Consider the following 18,328-nt stretch of genomic DNA (forward strand, 5'->3'; position numbering starts at 1 on the left):
AAAGTCCTCAACGTCATTAGTAAAGCCGGGTTTGACTCCTGAGCCCCAGTGGCCCTTTATCTAACCTCAACTTTCCTTTAGCCTTCCATGGGGACCTGCAGTGATACATCCTGACCACAAGGGGCATCCCAAAAGCTACCAGTAAAGACAGCCTGGGCCTCCTCTCTAGGAGCACTAGGGGCACAAGATAAGAGTAGATACATATGGGTATGGGGAGGAGAAGATAGTCTCACTTCAGGTTTTATCATATCTTGCCACCACAGCAACCCTCGTGGCTGACGATGCTCTCCTGTCATGAACAGGAGCCTCACAGCCCTCCTGGGCTGGGCATGGACATAGCATAACCCTCCATTCACAGACAGGGCTGAATCCTTAGCGTGCTGTGTGGGAGGCTGGCTAATCAGAAACACATTTAAGAAGGAAAAATAAAAGCAAAGCTTTTCAGTGACTGTGAATTTATATTTTTTCTATCACAAGGTCATGTTTTGAAGGGAACATAAGAGAATCTCATCGTTTCCAGCCTTCCCTTCTATCTTTAGAGTTGAAAAGTGAATATTGAAAGCAACATTTTAAATCATTTTCCTTTGCTTAAGAAAAAGGTATCCACCTTAATCACTGCATGGTATTAATAAATGTAGTAGAAGGGGGTGGCATTGCTCAGGGACGCAGATGGCAATTATAATACCTGGGTAAAGACTCCAGATAGCCAAAGGGTTGGGAGCAGGCACACTCCAGGGTTGGTGGGGAGGGGAAGGGAAACAACAGTTTCAAGTCAAGAAGGGAGTGAGTCCATAGCAAAGGATAAGAAGGGTGTCTGTGGTAAAAGAGAGCACTAGACTTCTCAAAATAAGAGTCAGATGGCTAAAACAAGAAGAAGAAAGAAATGCAATTTACAAAAGATGGTCATGTGGGATTTTAGAGCAAGTGTGTCTATGACAGGCTGGAGGAGAGACATACCATGTGCCCTCTCAGAAGGAGCAAGAAGGAGACAGGAGATGGCCAGCAAACCAGCCTTGCTAGCCTTTAAATAGGCTTCTGGAAGCTATGACTTTCCATTTCCAGAAAAATTAGGTCACAAGGGCAGTGTGCTACAACCTCAGCAGCATCTCCTGACAGGGTGACCCACAGCCTGATCCACAGACACTGACCCAATCTCCTAAATCCACCATTGAACCCTGTGTTCATCTCACCCCTTCAGCTGTGACAGCCATTTCCTTCAGGGTTGGCAAATTGATTTTATCTGCTATGCCAGCTCTCCTCGAACCTGCAGCATTACATTACGAGGAATTCTGCAGCAGAAAAACAGCCAATTCAAAATGCATCTTCTCACTTTCCTGTGCGGGTAGAGGCAGCTTGTCAATGAGAAGCAGCAGCAGTCAGTGGGTGTAGAGTTGAATCATGGCTCCCGGAAAGACACCTTTATATCTAGGACCCTGGCAACATGGCCTTATTTAGAAAAAGGGTCCTTGAGGATGTACTTAAGGATCTAGAAATGAGCTCACCCTGGTAATCCAGGTGGGCATTCAATCTGATGACAAGTGTCCTCATAAGATAAGAGATGGCTGTGCACAGATGGAGGCAGAGACTGGAGTTATGATCCCAAGGAAGGATTGTCCCCTGCAGCCTGCAGGGAATCCCAGTCCTGTCAACATGTGGATTCCACACTCTGGCTCTCCAGAACCCTGAGGGAATTAATTCCTGTTTGAAGCCCCCCTGCCCCCGCCCCAGCTCATAGTAATTTGTTATAGCAACCCTAGAAAACTAATACAGTGTGACTTCTGGGAAAGGCCCTTAAAAGCCAACCACCATTCCTCACCCCAGAAGAAGCTGTAGCATATCCATCACTAGGTACTCTGCCCCAACACGTGACTCTCACCATCTCAAGTACCCATGATCTCACCTTTAAGTCTGGCCTCCGTGGGGTCCTGGATTTATGACCTGGCTGGAGAGAGTCTGTTCTGTTCTGACAGTGGATTTTATCTCTTCCCTCTGCTCTGGAGATGGCACTCAAACTCATAATTGTTTTCACAGAGAATAATACTAATAATAATATTTTAGGAGCACAAAGGCTCTAGATCTGTAATTCAGGGCCCACAGAATAAGATATTTGGAAGCCAGATGGGAGGAAGACAAGGGACTTCATGTCCATTATAAAACAGTGAACTATATTCAAGGAGAATTACAATCGGTTTTAGTATTTAGTAATTGCCTCTAAAGCAAGAAGAATTAATAAAATCTCCAGGAAAAAAATCACTGCCTTCAAAATAGTAAATATGCAGTGCCTATACATTTCCAAACAAACATATTTTGATTAAGTCATTAATGTCACTTTATTGCTCTTTCTCCCTCTCCCTTAGTCTTGCTGAAGGATTTAACGTCAAACAATTCAACAGTGACAGCTGGCGAGAAATCAGCTTTGAGATTTCTCATTAAAAGTAATGCTGTGTTAGTAGCCAAATACTTCGAAATGTGAAATGTTAAAATTTAATGGTGTGGAAAAGGCTTATTCTAACTTTGCAGATTGTACCATCTTCGCAGAAGTTGGGTAGAAAATAACAACTTGGATTGTGGAAGGCCCCGAGTAGTAGTAAAAATGACAGGAGTTTGCAGAAGTAGGTATCCACAGTGTGCAGAAGCAGGTTTCCACCTGAGCCGAGATACTTAATGTGGTTTGCTTTATAGCGGTCTCGAAACTTCTGATTAGCTCTCAAACTTGCACAAAATAAAATGTCTCCTGGGTCCCTGCTTCCTCGCTCTATATTCTCACCATTATTGGCCAGTATGCTGAACAGACAAATTTATTCAGGTTATATTATCTCCCCAATGCTGTTTTCAGGAATATTCCCTCCAATGCCTTATATCACTGCATTGTGCTAAGCATTTAGGAAATTCATTTCTCTGAGAGGAATAGCGGGGAAATAAAGTTTCATTGTATTTGAGATGGAGAACAAAAATATGAGGACTCACATCCAGTGTAATCAAACCTGCCCATTTGCATTTTGAGGGAAATAATTACATTCTTTATCTCCTGATCTTAAATCACTTCCTGAAAACCTCAACCACCTGTGACAATAAAAATGTACAACTACACAAATTATTCAATGGATCCCATCTGTAGATGTTAACACCAGCACCTTCCATTCCTGTGATTGCATTCAGACTGAGGCTAATTGGGAAGAGGGGGATGTGTATGAGCTCATCTTTTTTTTTCTCTCTCTCTCTAAAATCTGAAAGCACAAGGAGTGGAATCAATAAGGCTTAATATAAAACTATGTATCCATCTGAATAATTTATATAGTTTTACCTAATTGTGATGTACTACTGTGTTTTATCTGCTCGATTTAATTATAAACTGCTCAAGAGAACACAGTAAGGTCTGAAGAACGTGAGCTGCTGTGAGTATTGGTTGGTGGTGATCCCAAGAGAAACAGCAGCTCCTAAGTCAAGCCAGGGATGCTTCGGCAAAGAAGCAAAGTGCGAATCAGAGGGCGACTGTAGCTCTCCAGTTTAAAGGGAAGGTGGAGAGAGGAGGGGATGTTGACCTTGGAGGCAGCCAGCCCTGTGCCCTGGCTTGAGCTCTTCCACTCTGTCCTCTTGGATGAGTCACCCAAGTCCCTTGCACACATCATCTTCATGTATAAAGTGAAGATATATAATTGTTATTCTATTAAAAAATATATGTAGAGGCCCGGGCATATTAGAGATACTCAAAAGCATCCACCAATCTGAAGCAATGGTCCTATGTGTTGTACCCAACATTGGAGTTGGGAGAAGTCTAAGGGCTCCATTGGTTCGAGTTCTCGCTCTTGCAATAGAGAAAGAAATTGAAGCTTAGAGAAAAGAGTTGGGTTGCATCCAGCGAGCACCAGTTTACCAGGAACTGGCCCCTCAGGATTAGTGCCATTATAAGAAGAGAATTCCCATCAGACTATGGTTCCACCTCCCCTCTTACCTCTTTCACTTCACATCTCTCCAAACAGAGCCTCAAGTCCAAGGGGGATGAGACATTCCCCCTCATTTCTTGCTTTCTTCAGCATAGCTTCCTAGTCTAGACTAAGAGACCACAGACCCCTTGTGTAACAGGAGGAAACCAACTCTGAATCCAGAGCCTGGGACAATGACTGAGCTTCCACTATGGGCCACATCTAGCTTTGAGCATGTTCAAAGGAGACCTGAATAGATTTCCATCTGCACCAAAGCATGTGGCCAGCTAATGTGCTTAGCTGATAGGGTCCTGAGTCATGACCTAGAAAACTGGTCCTACCCAACAATCCCAAGAAACAGCCAAGGGAATAGGGACCAATTTTCCAACTGAAGTACAGAACAGAAGGGACATTCTCCTGCCCAAGGCTCGCTCCAGCATCCTACCACCAGTTTCACAAAGTCTGCCATCAGACTTCCATCCCTTCCAGTGATGTCCTGAATCCTCTGGCACATCACAAATTCTCCTGGGCGATGTGATGGAGTGCAAGCCATTGACGTCAATTGAATTATCAGCAACCTTCCAAAGAAACTTCCTAGCTGAACAGGATTTTCATTAGCTAACAGTGGCTTGAGAAGGAAAAGGAAAGAAGCTAAAAGGAGTGTTAGTTATGTCCTGAGCTGCTTGGGGAGCTGGGGACAGCATGAAACCACTGGTCACTGGGGACGGAGGAGGGGATGAGATTGTGGAGCAAGCAGGCATGGAAATGATGAAGCGGAGAACCCTGAAACTAGGCTCTACCGTCATTTGGTAAAATCAAATTACTTTCCCTTAGAATCTTTTCTCTGAGAAAGGTACTTTCGTTCTTCCAAGAAGCTCACTAAATCATCATCCAGTGTCCTTATATATCCTCTTCTCCCCCTTTTGCTCTCTCTCCTTGGAGAGTAGCTTGACACAACTGGGCAGCCATGAGAAACAAGGGCCCACTCCCAGCAGGGCAGGGGCGGCCTCAAACTCAATTACTCTCAAGTCCGAAAGCTAATGTACAGGGTTTGGAGAGGCTGCCACTGTCCCTGGAAGACACATAGCACGAAAGGGACACCAATGTTTGTCACTGACGTGGGCCTGAGCCCCCAGGTGTTCACAGGCACTCACTCTTCCTCTTCCATTGTGTGCAGAAAGTTGAGCACAGTGTGATAGATGCCTAGGATCAGGACACAGCCATCCTCTCCACACACTTTATGAGAACTGGAGGTATTTGTAGCTGAAGTTGCATCGTATTAGTACTCATGCCCAGGCCCGATGCTAATTATCACGTGAGAGAGGAAATGCATGCTACTCAATCTCCATGAGCTGGCATTAGAAGAAATGGAATAATGATAAATAGTCAACTAGTTTCTCCAAGTCTCTATCAACAGCACTGGGTTGTCCTGTATTAAACATCCATAGAAAATGTCTCTGTTAACCTGAGATACCTAATAGCTAATAATTTTTAGTTTTGGATGTTTGGCTTGAGGGCATCAAGGAATAAAGTTGAGCAATCTGGAATATCCAAATAGGAACGCATCCACTTGACCTTTTCAGAGACCATTCTCCCCACATGGTAGTCATTCCTGGAGAACTTTCCAAACAAAAGTCAATGTTGCAAGTTTATACTAATATTCTATTAATATTGTCTCCACCAATACTGCTGTGAACCCCCAGACATCCTTAATATGGGAACCTTAATATGGTATGGTATTGGGAGGGAGACCAGGCATTGATCAGAAGGGAAAAGGGAAATTTAGCTCATAAAATCTCTGGTAGGGTTAGGGATCCTGGCTACCTCTCCTAAGGTGAAATCATCCTACATTCATTAAAATCTGCTGAAGGTTTTATAATCAGTCTCAGTCTTCATTTAAGGCACTTGTAAGACCTCAAAGGGGCATCGAGAGGCTGGTTCTGGCAATGACTTCGAAGCCTCAGCTACAATGTGACTGTTGAAGTACAACATTGCTCTTGGGAATTTAGTTTGACGCGAAGGAGAAGACAGAATGTTCAAGAGACCTCAGAAAATTGCCAATTTCCACATTAAAGGAAGCCTCCTCGACAGTCCAACTTGGGGGCACAGATCCTGGGAGGGACTTTTGTGTGCATTTTCTTAGCTGCTGTTGCTGCGGCAGACTAAAGGATGCAGTTTTAATATTGCACGGCGCTCAGGCTGCTTAATTTAGGCACTTATGAGGTTGCATTTTGAAATTAGAAAAGTTTTGAATGCCGAACATTTCATTTGCTAATATGTTTTTTTCCTTTCTTCCCTTCAGAGGCTTCCGAACCATTTGAAATAAAAATTCATTTCCTTGAATACATGGAATTGATGTTAATTAAAATGCCCAGGAGAGTTAAAGGAATCAACTGGCCTCGGGAAAATATAAGGTCAATTTTATTTTTCAAAGGGCATGGAAAGAAATTAAAATACTCTTAATTCAAGTCATAGACTTGGTAGAGTTGAAGAGACTTACAGCTCCTCCAGGAAAATGAGCGAAAGGGCATTGTCTCTGAAGTCAGACCGTCTTGGGTTTGAAGCTTGGCTCTGCCCCTTCCTGAGTCTGTGACCTTAGACAAGGACAAGCATGCCCCACTCCCCTGTCCACTGGATTGGGAAGAAGATCCGTTAGCAGAGGGAAGGCCTGACAGCCAAACTTAGGCAGCATGTGCTTCTGCTTTACCTTGGCATTGGGGACTGAGAATTGGTCACTCTCTTAAAATAAGAATATTAGTGATTAAAAAAAATCAAAATCGAAGATCTGTTAATGAGAGGGATTGTTGATTTCTTACATGGAAGAGGTGAGCTGGTTTCAGAAGAAAATGCATCATTTTAGGCATTAGATTTTCTATTTTTAGATCCCCTGGGGCCGTGTTCCAGCATTCCCATGAGCCTCCCCCACTACCTTCAAGAGTTCTTGCCATGCCTCAACTATATATATATATATATATATATATATATATATATATATATATATATATAAAATTTTCTCCTTGTTTTTACTGTTTACTTGATTATGAATGAACTTACTTCATTGGTTTATCCTTAAGATATAATTGCTTTAATCAGAGAAATATTAGGTGTGACATCCTAATCACATGCATTTTAATATACAATGAAATAAAAATTCAGCTATAAATAAGCATGCTCACCCCGTGCACAGTGCTGCTGGGAAATACTTGCCCAGGGGCCAGTTAGAGTGGGAGACCACTATGGCTCCCTCCCTGTCCCCTTTGAGGCCTATGAAGAGCAGTGGACACTGAGGCCAAGCCCACCCCACTATTGGCCAACCCACAGTCATTGGAAACGGGCGACATTGTGGTTCAACACTCAAGAATGGGAAATGTAGGAACCTGAGGGGACTAGAGGGAGCCAGACTCTGTCTTAAGAATGAGAAGGAAGGAGGAAGAAAGGGGTCAGGGTACTTGTGGGGAGAGAGGTAAGAGGGGACTGAACAGGGACAGAGGAAGGTGGCAAAGACACCTTCAGGCCAAGGTGGGTGTGGAGTACGCCTCCAGGCTGGGTGACCTGGCGCCTTTACTATGACTGCAACTATCACTTGACTTTAAATAGACTCAGATTCTTTAATAAGCTATAATTAAAGCTTTCTGTGAAGGAAGGGTCTGGGGAGTGACCACAGCAGGAAGCACTCAGCCTCTACCCCAGGAAGTCCAGAGCTACAGTGCTGTGATTGGGAGACAGGTGGCCACAGGGGTCTAGAGCCTGTGAGCTGCCGAGGGCTTCGTGCTGTTTCCACCCACTGAGGGAATCAGGGGGGAAACGGGCTCATGCCAAGGAGAAAAGGGCCAGACTTCTGGTCCGATGTGAACACCTCAAGTAATGAAGAGCCGGCCTCCTCCCGGGAGCCCAGGTGCTGTGCACACACAGGGGAACAGGAGGAGCCTGGTGGCCTCCAGAAGAGTCCAGATGAACACCTCTGATTCCTGGTCTTTGGCCTACTGGCCAGGTCTGCTCAGAGAGGAGGACCCCAGTGGCAGGAGGAGTGACTCAACACCCCCCACAGCCCCCACAGCCCCCACGGACCACTGAGACACACTGTGGAGGGCAGGGCTGGAGGAGACCCTCAGGAGGCCGCTCCATCCTTTCTCCATGTGGCTGTGGCTGACGGTGGGAGCACTTGGAACCTTCCTGATCCTGGGCTCCCTTGCTGTGTGAGGCCACAGGTGTGAGGCTGGAAAGCAGGAAATGCACACAGATCATCTGACTCCCAGATCACGGCTCTCCACCACGTCACTTCATCTGACAGTTTCCAGACCTCATCAGCCCGGGGCACGCTGCAGTGCCTGGATATAGCCTGGAGGGCTATGGGGACACCTGCTCTGCCTCCCATCTCTGCCCCTTAGGCAAGACCCTCAACCTTGGGGACATGTGTAAACACCAAGCACATGTGGAGTGAGTGCCAGCTTCCTGCTAGGAGCTGTGAGTGCTGCATGCCTAGGGCTCAGAGCAGAACTGAGACATCCGTGTTCTCTTTAAGTTTACCTGTTACTGTAACAAAATACCGGAGACTGAGTAATTTATTAGAAAAAGAGGTTTATTTTGGCTCATGGTTCTAGAGGCTGGGAACTCCAAAAACCTGGTGCTGGCATCTGCTCAGCTTCTGCTGAGGACCTCATGCTGTTTCAACCCACCGTGGAAATCAGAGGGGGAAACGGGTGCATGCAAAGGAGAAAAGGGCTAAACTTCTGGGGTAGCAAACCCATTCTGGAGAGAAAGACATTAACCCATGGAGAAGGGCTCCTCCTATGATCTAATATCCCTCCCCCCAGGCCCTCCTCCCCACACTGCTGCATGGGGACCAAGCCTCCAGGTGGGTTTTGGTGGAGACTCAAACCACACAACCCTCTCATAAAGAAGTTCCCTGTTCCTGGCAGGACCACGCAGCAGGCCCTAAAAGTGTGTCACCCCCCCTCCCCCGGATGACAGGAGGAACCCTCTGCCCAGCGAACAGGAAGATAGCATCCCAGCTCCGAGCTTCTCCAAACGGGCAAGGAGGCTTGAGTGGCATACTCCAGGGTCTTGGGAGCCCCACGGCCTCATCAAGGATCCAGAGTCTGAAGCCTCCTGTGGAAGCCTCTCTGGTAGACTTCAGTGGTGCTGCTGAGCCCAGAGGCTGGGGGCCAGGGAGCCCAGGACACGCTGTCTTTACAAGTCCCCTGGATGATTTCCAGGCACAGCCAGACTTGAGTTAGAGCATCCTTTTTTGTTGTTGTTGTTAATCTTTTATTTGTTTTAATTAGTTATACATGACAGTAGAATGCATTTATGCACTCTGATATGTCACACATAGATGGGATATGATTTCTCATTTTTCTGAGTGTTCATGTTACAGAATCAGATTGGTCACGCAGTCATATATATACATACAGTAATAATGGGTGCTTCATTCTACTCTTTCCTATCCCCACATCGCCTCCCCTCCCCCTCTATCACTTCCCTCTACCTAATCTAAGGTAACAGTATTCTTCTCTAGTGCCCCCCGCATTGTGAATTAGCATCCACATATTAGAGAAAACATTTGATCTTTGGTTTTGTGGGATTGGCTTATTTTGGGCTGGGGATATAGCTCAGTTGGTAGAGTGTTTGCCTTGCATGCACAAGGCCCTGGGTTCAATCCCCAGCACCACAAAAAAAAAAAAGGGATTGGCTTATTTCGCGTAGCATGATAGTCTCCAACTCCATCCATTTACTGGCAAATATCATAGTTACATTCTTCTTTAAAGCTGAGTAATAGTCCACTGAGTGTATATACATTTTCTTTATCCATTCATCTGTTGAAGGACACCTAGGTTGGTTCCACAGTTTAGCTATTGTGAAGTGAGCTGCTATGAACACTGATGTGACTGCATTACTATAGTATTCGGATTTTAAGTCCTGTGGGTATAAAACGAGGAGTGAGATAACTGGGTCAAATGGTCATGGTCATTCCATTCCATAGAGCATCCTTGCTCATTCAACAAACACTTACTGAGCACCCACTACATGGGCACTGACTGTGGACTGAGACTACCAACGTGAATGGAGGAAAGTAGAGCAAATGCAATTGCAATATTGTGTGGCGGGGTAATGAAGGTGAACCCAGGACGCCACTCTTCCTATTCATAATAAAACTTTAAAACACAGTGTAACTGAAGCGCACTGTCTACGGAATCCCTAATGGGACATTGTTCTTTTGGGCTTGTTTCTGTGGCTTTGGACTTTGCAGAGGAGCCACAGAGAGCCTAGAGTCGTGGGTGGCCCATGCCTGCGGCATTTCATCCAAACATAAGGAAATGTTTTTCATTTCTTGGTTGATTTCAAAAACTGATTCCATAGAGAAGTTACAGCCAGGCGCCATGAACATTTTCAAAATGTCTCCAACTGGAAACGTACTTTGGTAATGAAATGCTCTTGGCTTCTCTGACTGTCACAGGTTGTCCCCAGCAGGTTTCCATGTTTTCTAGGAATCCCTTCTCCCAACGAAAGCTGGGCCCTAGCCAGAGGGTTAACAAGGTGGAGGCCTGTTCCCCGGCATGGTTCCTTGGAAGTCAGTGGCCTGATGAGAACAGCTGAGGTACAGTTTTCCAGGAAGATAGCTGTTTTCTGTCTCTGAATTTTCCCCAGTTTTTTAAGGTTCAAGAGCATCTGTTCAGTTCCCCTATCACCCAGGATAGGTCCATTAGCCCTGGACTCTGGCATCCAGGCCCTGAGCACAGCCTCATCCTCCCCAGCTCCACTGTGTTGTCCACCTTCTGCCCAGGGAGGGGTCCCATGTGGATCGAGTACTGGACAGTCCCCGGGGCATGGTGCTCGATGTTTGTGCACAACAGGAAGACTTCAGGGGTCAGGGTCAGGGTCAGGCTTCCATATATAACATCAGAAATGGGGGCTGACTCTGGAAGTCCAATGCCTGACCCAAGGTGACACAGATGGTGACTGAGTCACACAGGGTACCCCATACTATGAGACGCTTCTCATTTCTCAGAATTCTCCTGCCTGTTACCATATTCATTGCTTCCCACCCCTAGGATGGGGTGGTTCTCTCTTCCCAAATTGGCATTTGAGGGTCTCTGGTTTATACCATAGAGCTGTCTCACTCCCAGACCACGCTACCCCTTTCCTGTCTTTTTTGCACAGATTATGTACAGCCTTCTTTGAGTCTTGATCTCATGCTTCAAAAGAACTTGGCTAAGGTTTCCCTCTCTGTCAAGGATCACATTCAGCCTCACTTCCTCCAGGAAGCCATCCCTGGCTGCCATGGCCCACTCCCCCCATTAGAATTCCCCGTCCTTCATTATTTTCTGTGGATTAGAATATGTCTCCTATTGCATCTGCAACAGGGCTTAGCTTCCAGAGCACAGGTGACCCACGACTCCATCTCGGATCCACCTGACATAGGCTAGACACCAGTAAGAACTTGGCCTCCACTTGTTAATCCATTGGTAATGCATTTTTTCTCACTGATCCTGGATGGGATAGATTAATCAATAGATTCATCAATATAAAGAGAAGTTGAAAAGGAAGACCATCAGAAGGTGACACCTTGAGAATACTGCTTCAATGCCTTGGAGCCGGCAAAACTAATAGGTGGCTTTCTCCAAAGGGCAGACAGAAAGGCTGCCCTTGGGACAGTGCCCTGCTGGAGAAGCCAGGGCACGGACACAGACTTGAAGTTCTGCACTAAGGTGGAGCCATCTCAGGTGTTCAATTAGAGCCATCAGAAGCCACATCATCCAAGGGCAAGTCTCAACCCTGGCCAAAGTCAGTTAATCCTGACAGAGCAGAAGAACAACCTTGATTTCTGGAAGGTTCACAAGGTCACACACAGGAAAACAAGCCCCAAGTCAGAATCCCAAGTAGTACACGAGGTTAAGAGTGGCAATGTGAGACCAGAGCTCCATCAGCTGAGGTAAACTGAGTTGGGTTGTGTCTTCCATGAGTGGCCCCTAAGCTGATACATCTTCAGGATTTGGGGAAATAGATAAAAAGACTGACAAACTAGGAGATGAGGACAACTACCCAGAATTCCTGTTTGCAGGTTTTGCCACAGATACCCCAATGGAAGCCATGCAGGTCCCTCCCAGAGGTACCAGTGAGCCCTAGGAGGATGCACAGCATCACCACATCCAGCGTGCAGGTGGTCCAGTCATCCCCAAGATGAAGATGTCCCAGGACCCTCAGAGATGATGGGCAGAAGGACTTTGGATTGGGAGACTTATAAGAGGGGACGAAGTTGGTACTGACAGCTGCGGCAAAGAGCAGCCTTCTTGGCTTTTCTGCAGTTCCAATGCTGCGAAGGTCAGTTCAAATGACCTTAAAGGTCAGTGTAAACATGGTGGCCATAAATGTGCATTGGGGTGGGGGTTAGAGACTGTGGCTCAGCTGATTTCTAGATAGAAAATACAAGACTTGCAAAAAAAATAATAATAATACCTTTTCTAACAAGTTATGGTGTGTCCAGGTGCCACATAAAAGTAAGCCTTGATTTATGTGCCTTGCACAGGAATAAAGGCGCCTCTGAATTACAAACTGTGTCTGGAACTCATTGTCTGACCATTATCAGAACAAATCCCATTCTCAGATAATGGACATCTGTTAAATCTTCCACTGTTAATAGAAAATGTTGCCTATGGGACGGGGACTTTTATGACAGCACCATCTCTTCTGTGATAAAAGTGTTCTAAATCTTATTTTAACCAAGTGATTGTGTTTGCATCTAGTTTTCTAAGGGGGAAAGAACAACTGCCACAAAGAATCCAGTGTGTTAGCGACGTCACGACACAATGGAGGTAGACCCTCTTGCTTCCAGCCTTTGTCCAGGCTACAGAAATGAGCAGCTCCAAACTCCCTGAAGTCCTCCTTCCTTGGCCTGCTCTTGAGACCCTCAGGGATGTGACCCGGTCTTACCCTGCGGGCGCTGCTGCCCTGACAACTCACTCTGACAACATTTTGAAGTATCTGGAATGTTCCAGTCACTACCATCTCTCCCTGCCTTGCCCCAGGCTGCTTCCTCTGCCCTAAACTCAGCTCTTCAATTCTTTGCTAAGCTACAGACAACTTAATACCTGGTTAACTAAAAACTCATGCCCTCTAAGAGGCCCTCAGCAATATTCTTCTCCCGTCTCAGGCTGAGTTAGGTGTTTACTTTGGGGACTCCTTAGAAATTATTAATTATCTATCAGCCTTACTTTTATACTCTGATGTGTTTGTTTTATTTTATTTTTCTGACTTTATGTTGAAAGTACATTCCTCAGAATAGGGCATCTATTTGACTCACCTGCTTATAAATAATACAAGAATCTAGCTCAGGGATGGCCAGGTGGATGAAGGGTTGGTGGATGCCTGGTTGACCAGAAGGATGGATAAAGATGCTCAAAGGTAAAAACTGGACTCTTCCAATGCAGGACACCGAGAAGCAGCTAAAAAAATCAGGGGTTGATCTAAATGCACCTAGGACTTTAGAAATACAAATTCAAGGTGAAACATGAATATAATTCCTATGTTAGCTTTTAATCAGCTCATGTGTTGGATCCTTGGCTCATAGCTCTACTTGGATTCTGTCCTAATCTCATTAACCCTTCCTTTGACCTACTGGGAAAATTTAGTCCAAGAACAGGGTCTTCTTTTTACCTCCATCCTTACATGTCCTAATTCTGGTCTGCTTGGTCTTAAGAAATTGGATTCTGAGCCAAACCTCCCCGTCAGCTCCCCAGTCTTGTCTCGCATGTCAGCTGTGACCCTCCTCCTATCATTTTTAAAATCCTCTCTGCAGGACAAAAGGTCTTCAAATCACCTTTCCATGTAGGTTAGGACCCGGGTTCAGATTAAGGCTCTGCCATATGCTGGACTGAGGAATCTCAAGCAAAGTATATAATCTCTCCAAACTTTGGTGTTCTTGTGTGTAAAACAGGAATGATCGTAGTGGCGATCTCAAAAGGCTGTTGCAAAGAATAGCTGAGATGATTAGAAGTTCTTAGAATGTATGTAATATACAATGTCTTCTTCACCATGGCACCAGGATCTGTCCAAGACAACTGTAATGTAACAGGCAATGAAAGCCAGACCTGCAAATGAGCTGAAAGCCCTAGTTTTGAAGCACCCAGAACACATAGATCCCAAACCACAAGTCTGAGAGGTGTACAGTGATACCCAGGAAAGCTGCACAAATCATCCTAAAGAGATGATTTATATGCACTTAGAAATTAAAGTGGAAGCTTAAGGACCCAAAATGAACTTATTAATGATTTTCATTGGATTGAAGAGGTACGTATTAATAATTGTAATAACAGCAAATATTTATGTGGCACATATTCTATGCCGACATCATTCTAAACACTATACATGTATTAATTGATTCAATCTACAAAAAAGCTTTATGAGGTTGAGGCTATCAATACCCTCAATTTATAGTTGAAGATACTGAGGCAGAAAGAGTTGAAGTAACTTTCCCGAGACTTTTTCCGTGGTAAGCATGATATGTAGGATTGGAATTGATGAAGTCCAGCTCCAGACCCTACAGGGTGTGTGTACCATCCCTCTGAGACTCCAATCCCACAGCAGACTTTGCTAATCAATACCAGCGCTCAATGTCATTAAAAACAGGCACAGCCTCAACATTCTTTGCAAGATTGTACTTCAGAGGTAGCACACTTAAATTGTTGGCATTGCCATACCAGAGGATTGCCCTTTACCATCCCTGTCAATTGACATATGCATCCAAATGTCCACAAGGTAGTCAGAAGCCTCTATTGCAATGCTCTTATGAATTAGATGGAAAGAAAAGACCCAAGGTAGATTTTTTAGGTGGCTGAATATAGTAATGAGGCAATACCCCTCTGGCAGGAGGTCCAGGAATTACCCCAAGAGACCTGGACTTTAGCTGGTTCTATGCAACAGAGACCAAGAAAACGCACAAAGAGCTAAAGCATGGGATCTGGTGACCACATCACTGCGTCATACAGAAGATCACAGTTGCAAACTCTCCAAGGCTCCATATACCAGGGAGTCTGCAGGCCAAGTGTGCAGTCTTAGTTCTATTGAGTCTGGATTCAGCCAGCCTTGGCTAAGCTCCTGAGAACCACACCAGAAGGAGGGGCAAAGAGGCATGGCACCCAGCCGGGATGTATGAAGATGATGTCTGAGTTGCACCATGAACTCCAGCACCTTGCCCCAGGCAATCAGTTGTGTCTTTAGACAAAGTAAGTTTCCTCCCTGCTTCTGGGTGGGGATGGCCCCCAGGATAGGACTGAGAGCACTTGGAACCATGCCCCTGGTGTGTTCAAATATTAGCTTATACCAATAGCTTTGTTTCCGTGTATGTGATGAGAAAAGTACGCGGGGCTACGGCTGGTCAAGCAGAGGGCCATCGTGAGTCAACGAGGCTTTCCAGTTGGTGACAGAAAAGAGAACAAATGTGCAGATGAAGACAAAATGTGGCAGCCCACCAACTTTCTTTAAGTGCAACAACACAACAGCAATGATACTTATCTCTTGGTTGATTTCTTTCCTAAGGCAGGAAATGAAATGTCCGTGGAGACCTTGGATGAATAATGCATACAACTGCAAACAAAATCCACCCTCAATCAACTGTTCCAGTGGAGGGAAACCGCAAGAATCCCTAGTATCTGAACATTCCAGGAAAGTCGATTTCTCTGTGGAAATATCGGAGAGGTAAATGGTAGGAGATTGACCCCCCCAGCCCCTCACACACCCTGGCAAGACACTCATGAATCAGGCACCCTGTGCATACACCACATGCATAGCCATACACACAAACTCATGTACATGCACGCACATTCATGCTCGCTCACACACACACACACACCCACACACACACAATGGTCAAGTCCAAATTGAGAGTGAGCAGGATTCCTTAGGAGGCTGCTGTTTCCCTGTTATTACATATGGGTAAGCAGAAGTAGAAAATACTTGTTGCACAGGCTGGAAAAGGGATTCCAGTGTCTGCTCAAGAAATGCCTTTAGGATGCCCTCAAACTCTTAGAATTCGTGATTCTGGAATTTGCTGGAGTTCAGCCATAGTTTGTATCCCCCATCAGTGTGTCTTGCACCATGCAGTGCATCTGAAAAAACCTCGAATACTGTCTCCATCAGCCTGTGAATTGGGTAAAATAACCATTAAAAAACAGCAGCACATTCTGTTGCAGTTGTCTGTCGACTTGACTTCTGACAGACTGCAGCAGACCCTTAGCTACTGTGGGAAATTAGATTTTTGTCAGGCGGCTGTAATACATATCGATGCACATATACCCATAAACGCCCTTACTCCTCACCTTAGTGAAACTGCAAAGATATTAAAGGACTTGCCGGGGCTCACACAGGTGGTTAAGGGCTTTGCTGAATAGGAACCTCATGTCTCCATTCCTTGCCCAGGACTCCGTCCACTTCCCTCCGCGAGAAAGGATACTGTTCACATTCCCTTAATACAGCCACATCTCCCCTCTCAACCCCGCGTACATAGCTTGCTGCCTTTTGATCATCAGCACAGGGTTCTGATGCTGTGAGTCTGTGTCAGTGCCTCTCAGGAGGGCAGATGTGAGAAGCACATACATCCAATTTGCCACAAGAAAGGCAGAGAGAGCCCTGACGTGCTGATTCACTGGGATGTGACCTCCCGTTCTTCTGGGGTCACATACAGCATCACGAAACGTCTACATTCCCAGATCAAGAGAACCTATTACTTCTCTTCGGTAAGATTCTTCTAAAAGCAATGAAGAATGGCTCCAACTGATCTCTGGTTTGTGGGTCACATCAAAAATGTAAGTATCGGGTCCACCTTTGATGCTCACTGAATGGAGGCACCGGATCAAAGTTAACCACTTAAAAAAAGAAAGAAAGGACCTCAGAAAAAGATTTCTGAGCTTAGGACACTTGATTCTGATGTTCTCGATTCCCTTTATTGTCCCTGGCTGTGTCCTGCCCACAGATGTCGCTCAGGCTGGGCTACCACTGGAACTGTATAGCCTCTCTGTGCTGGAGGAGACTCCCCAGCACACTGGGCTGCAAGCCTGTGGACAGGAAAGCCTGAGCTGCAAACACAGCTCATCGAGTCCAGCTCAGGCTCTCCACTCTGCCTCCGGAGGAGCGAGCACCCCTGAGCAAGGGACGCAGGGTGAAGAAGACTGGAAGGCAAAGAATGGGCCAGAAGCTAGGAGGAAAAGAAGGTCCATGGTAAACCTCTGGATGGCTCTGAAGAGCCAGCAGTTGCTTGGGATGGCCAGGTTTTGTCCTGTCAATCACTCTGTCATCCAATCACCCATTAACCCATGCATTCATTCATCCAGATGTCCATCCATTGATTGATACCAATTAATCAATATGGAGTAGGACCTGCACTGTGCCAGATACTGAGCATGAAGTACTGCGCCCTTTAGAGGACACTAAACCACAGAACCGATGATCCTGAGAGGGAGATGTAAAATGTTCAAATCATCATATAAGCAAATCAGTAAAAATGTCAGAAATTCTGACAGAAAGCCACAAGATGACACAGTGCTTAATAAAAATGACCCCATGTAGTGCCCAGTAATTGAAAAGCTTCCATAGGAAGTTAACATTTCAGCTAAGACCTAATGGAGTTAGTCTGAGGCGGGTAAGGGGAAGAGGAGACTTATCTAGGCAGAGGAAATCCATGTGTAAAGGGTCTGGGGTAGAAATGAGGTTGTTGTCCATGGCTGTACCATTTAGAACATGCAGGTATTTTTTTTTTTTTTTGGTGGTGGTGCTGGGGATTGAACCTGTGGTCTTGTGCATGTGAGGCAAGCACTCTGTTAACTGAGCTATATCCCCAGCCCCATGCAGGTATTTTCTGCATGTACCTGGATGACGAGATTTGTGCTTACCATGGGACAAAGATGAGGAACACATGAAAGCTATAGCCACACTGGGAGTTGGGTCCCCTGCAGCCAGGGACCATCACTACTTCTTCATTCCCAGCCCCTAACATAGCTGTGGGCACAGGTCAAGCCTCAGAGTGACTAATAAATAGGAAATGATGGTGGATGATAAAAAGTTCATGGATTGGGCTAAAGTATCTGAAGGGGTACAGTAGAGTAGCCAGGTAACTCCAGAAAGGGGACGGGGTAGAACAAGGCTTGAAGGCAGTCACATGAGTGGGGTGTGAGAGGAACTAAAAAGCAACTCTTCTGCTTAAGCAGGGTGTGGGGAGGATTAGACCATAGTTAGAGGTTTGCAGAGTAAACAGGAATCAGGGGATGAAGACTATGAACTGCAGGGTGGACCCAATTCATCTGATCCCAGAAATGAGGCACCACGGAGATAGGCCCATTTCAAGGATGCACTGGGCAGCCTCTGCTGCCTGTCACCTGCAAAGCCAACCAGAAGGATGGCCCACTCCCAGCTTC

General features: G+C 45.7%; 1 protein-coding gene and 1 non-coding gene across 3 annotated transcripts in view; one reads left to right on the plus strand and one right to left on the minus strand.

Moving 5' to 3' along the window:
• Clstn2 (calsyntenin 2) overlaps positions 1 to 18,328 on the minus strand; it is a 590,554-nt gene that overhangs the window by 428,117 nt on the left and 144,109 nt on the right. The window lies entirely within an intron of this gene.
• Trnaa-ugc (transfer RNA alanine (anticodon UGC)) lies at positions 9,524 to 9,597 on the plus strand. The gene has a single exon. It is a non-coding gene; the product is annotated as a tRNA-Ala (tRNA).

Source organism: Marmota monax, unplaced genomic scaffold (genome assembly GCF_021218885.2).
Source record: "Marmota monax isolate L192 unplaced genomic scaffold, Marmota_monax_Labrador192_F-V1.1 WCK01_AAM20220418_F8-fsc00022, whole genome shotgun sequence".
NCBI lineage: Eukaryota > Metazoa > Chordata > Mammalia > Rodentia > Sciuridae > Marmota > Marmota monax.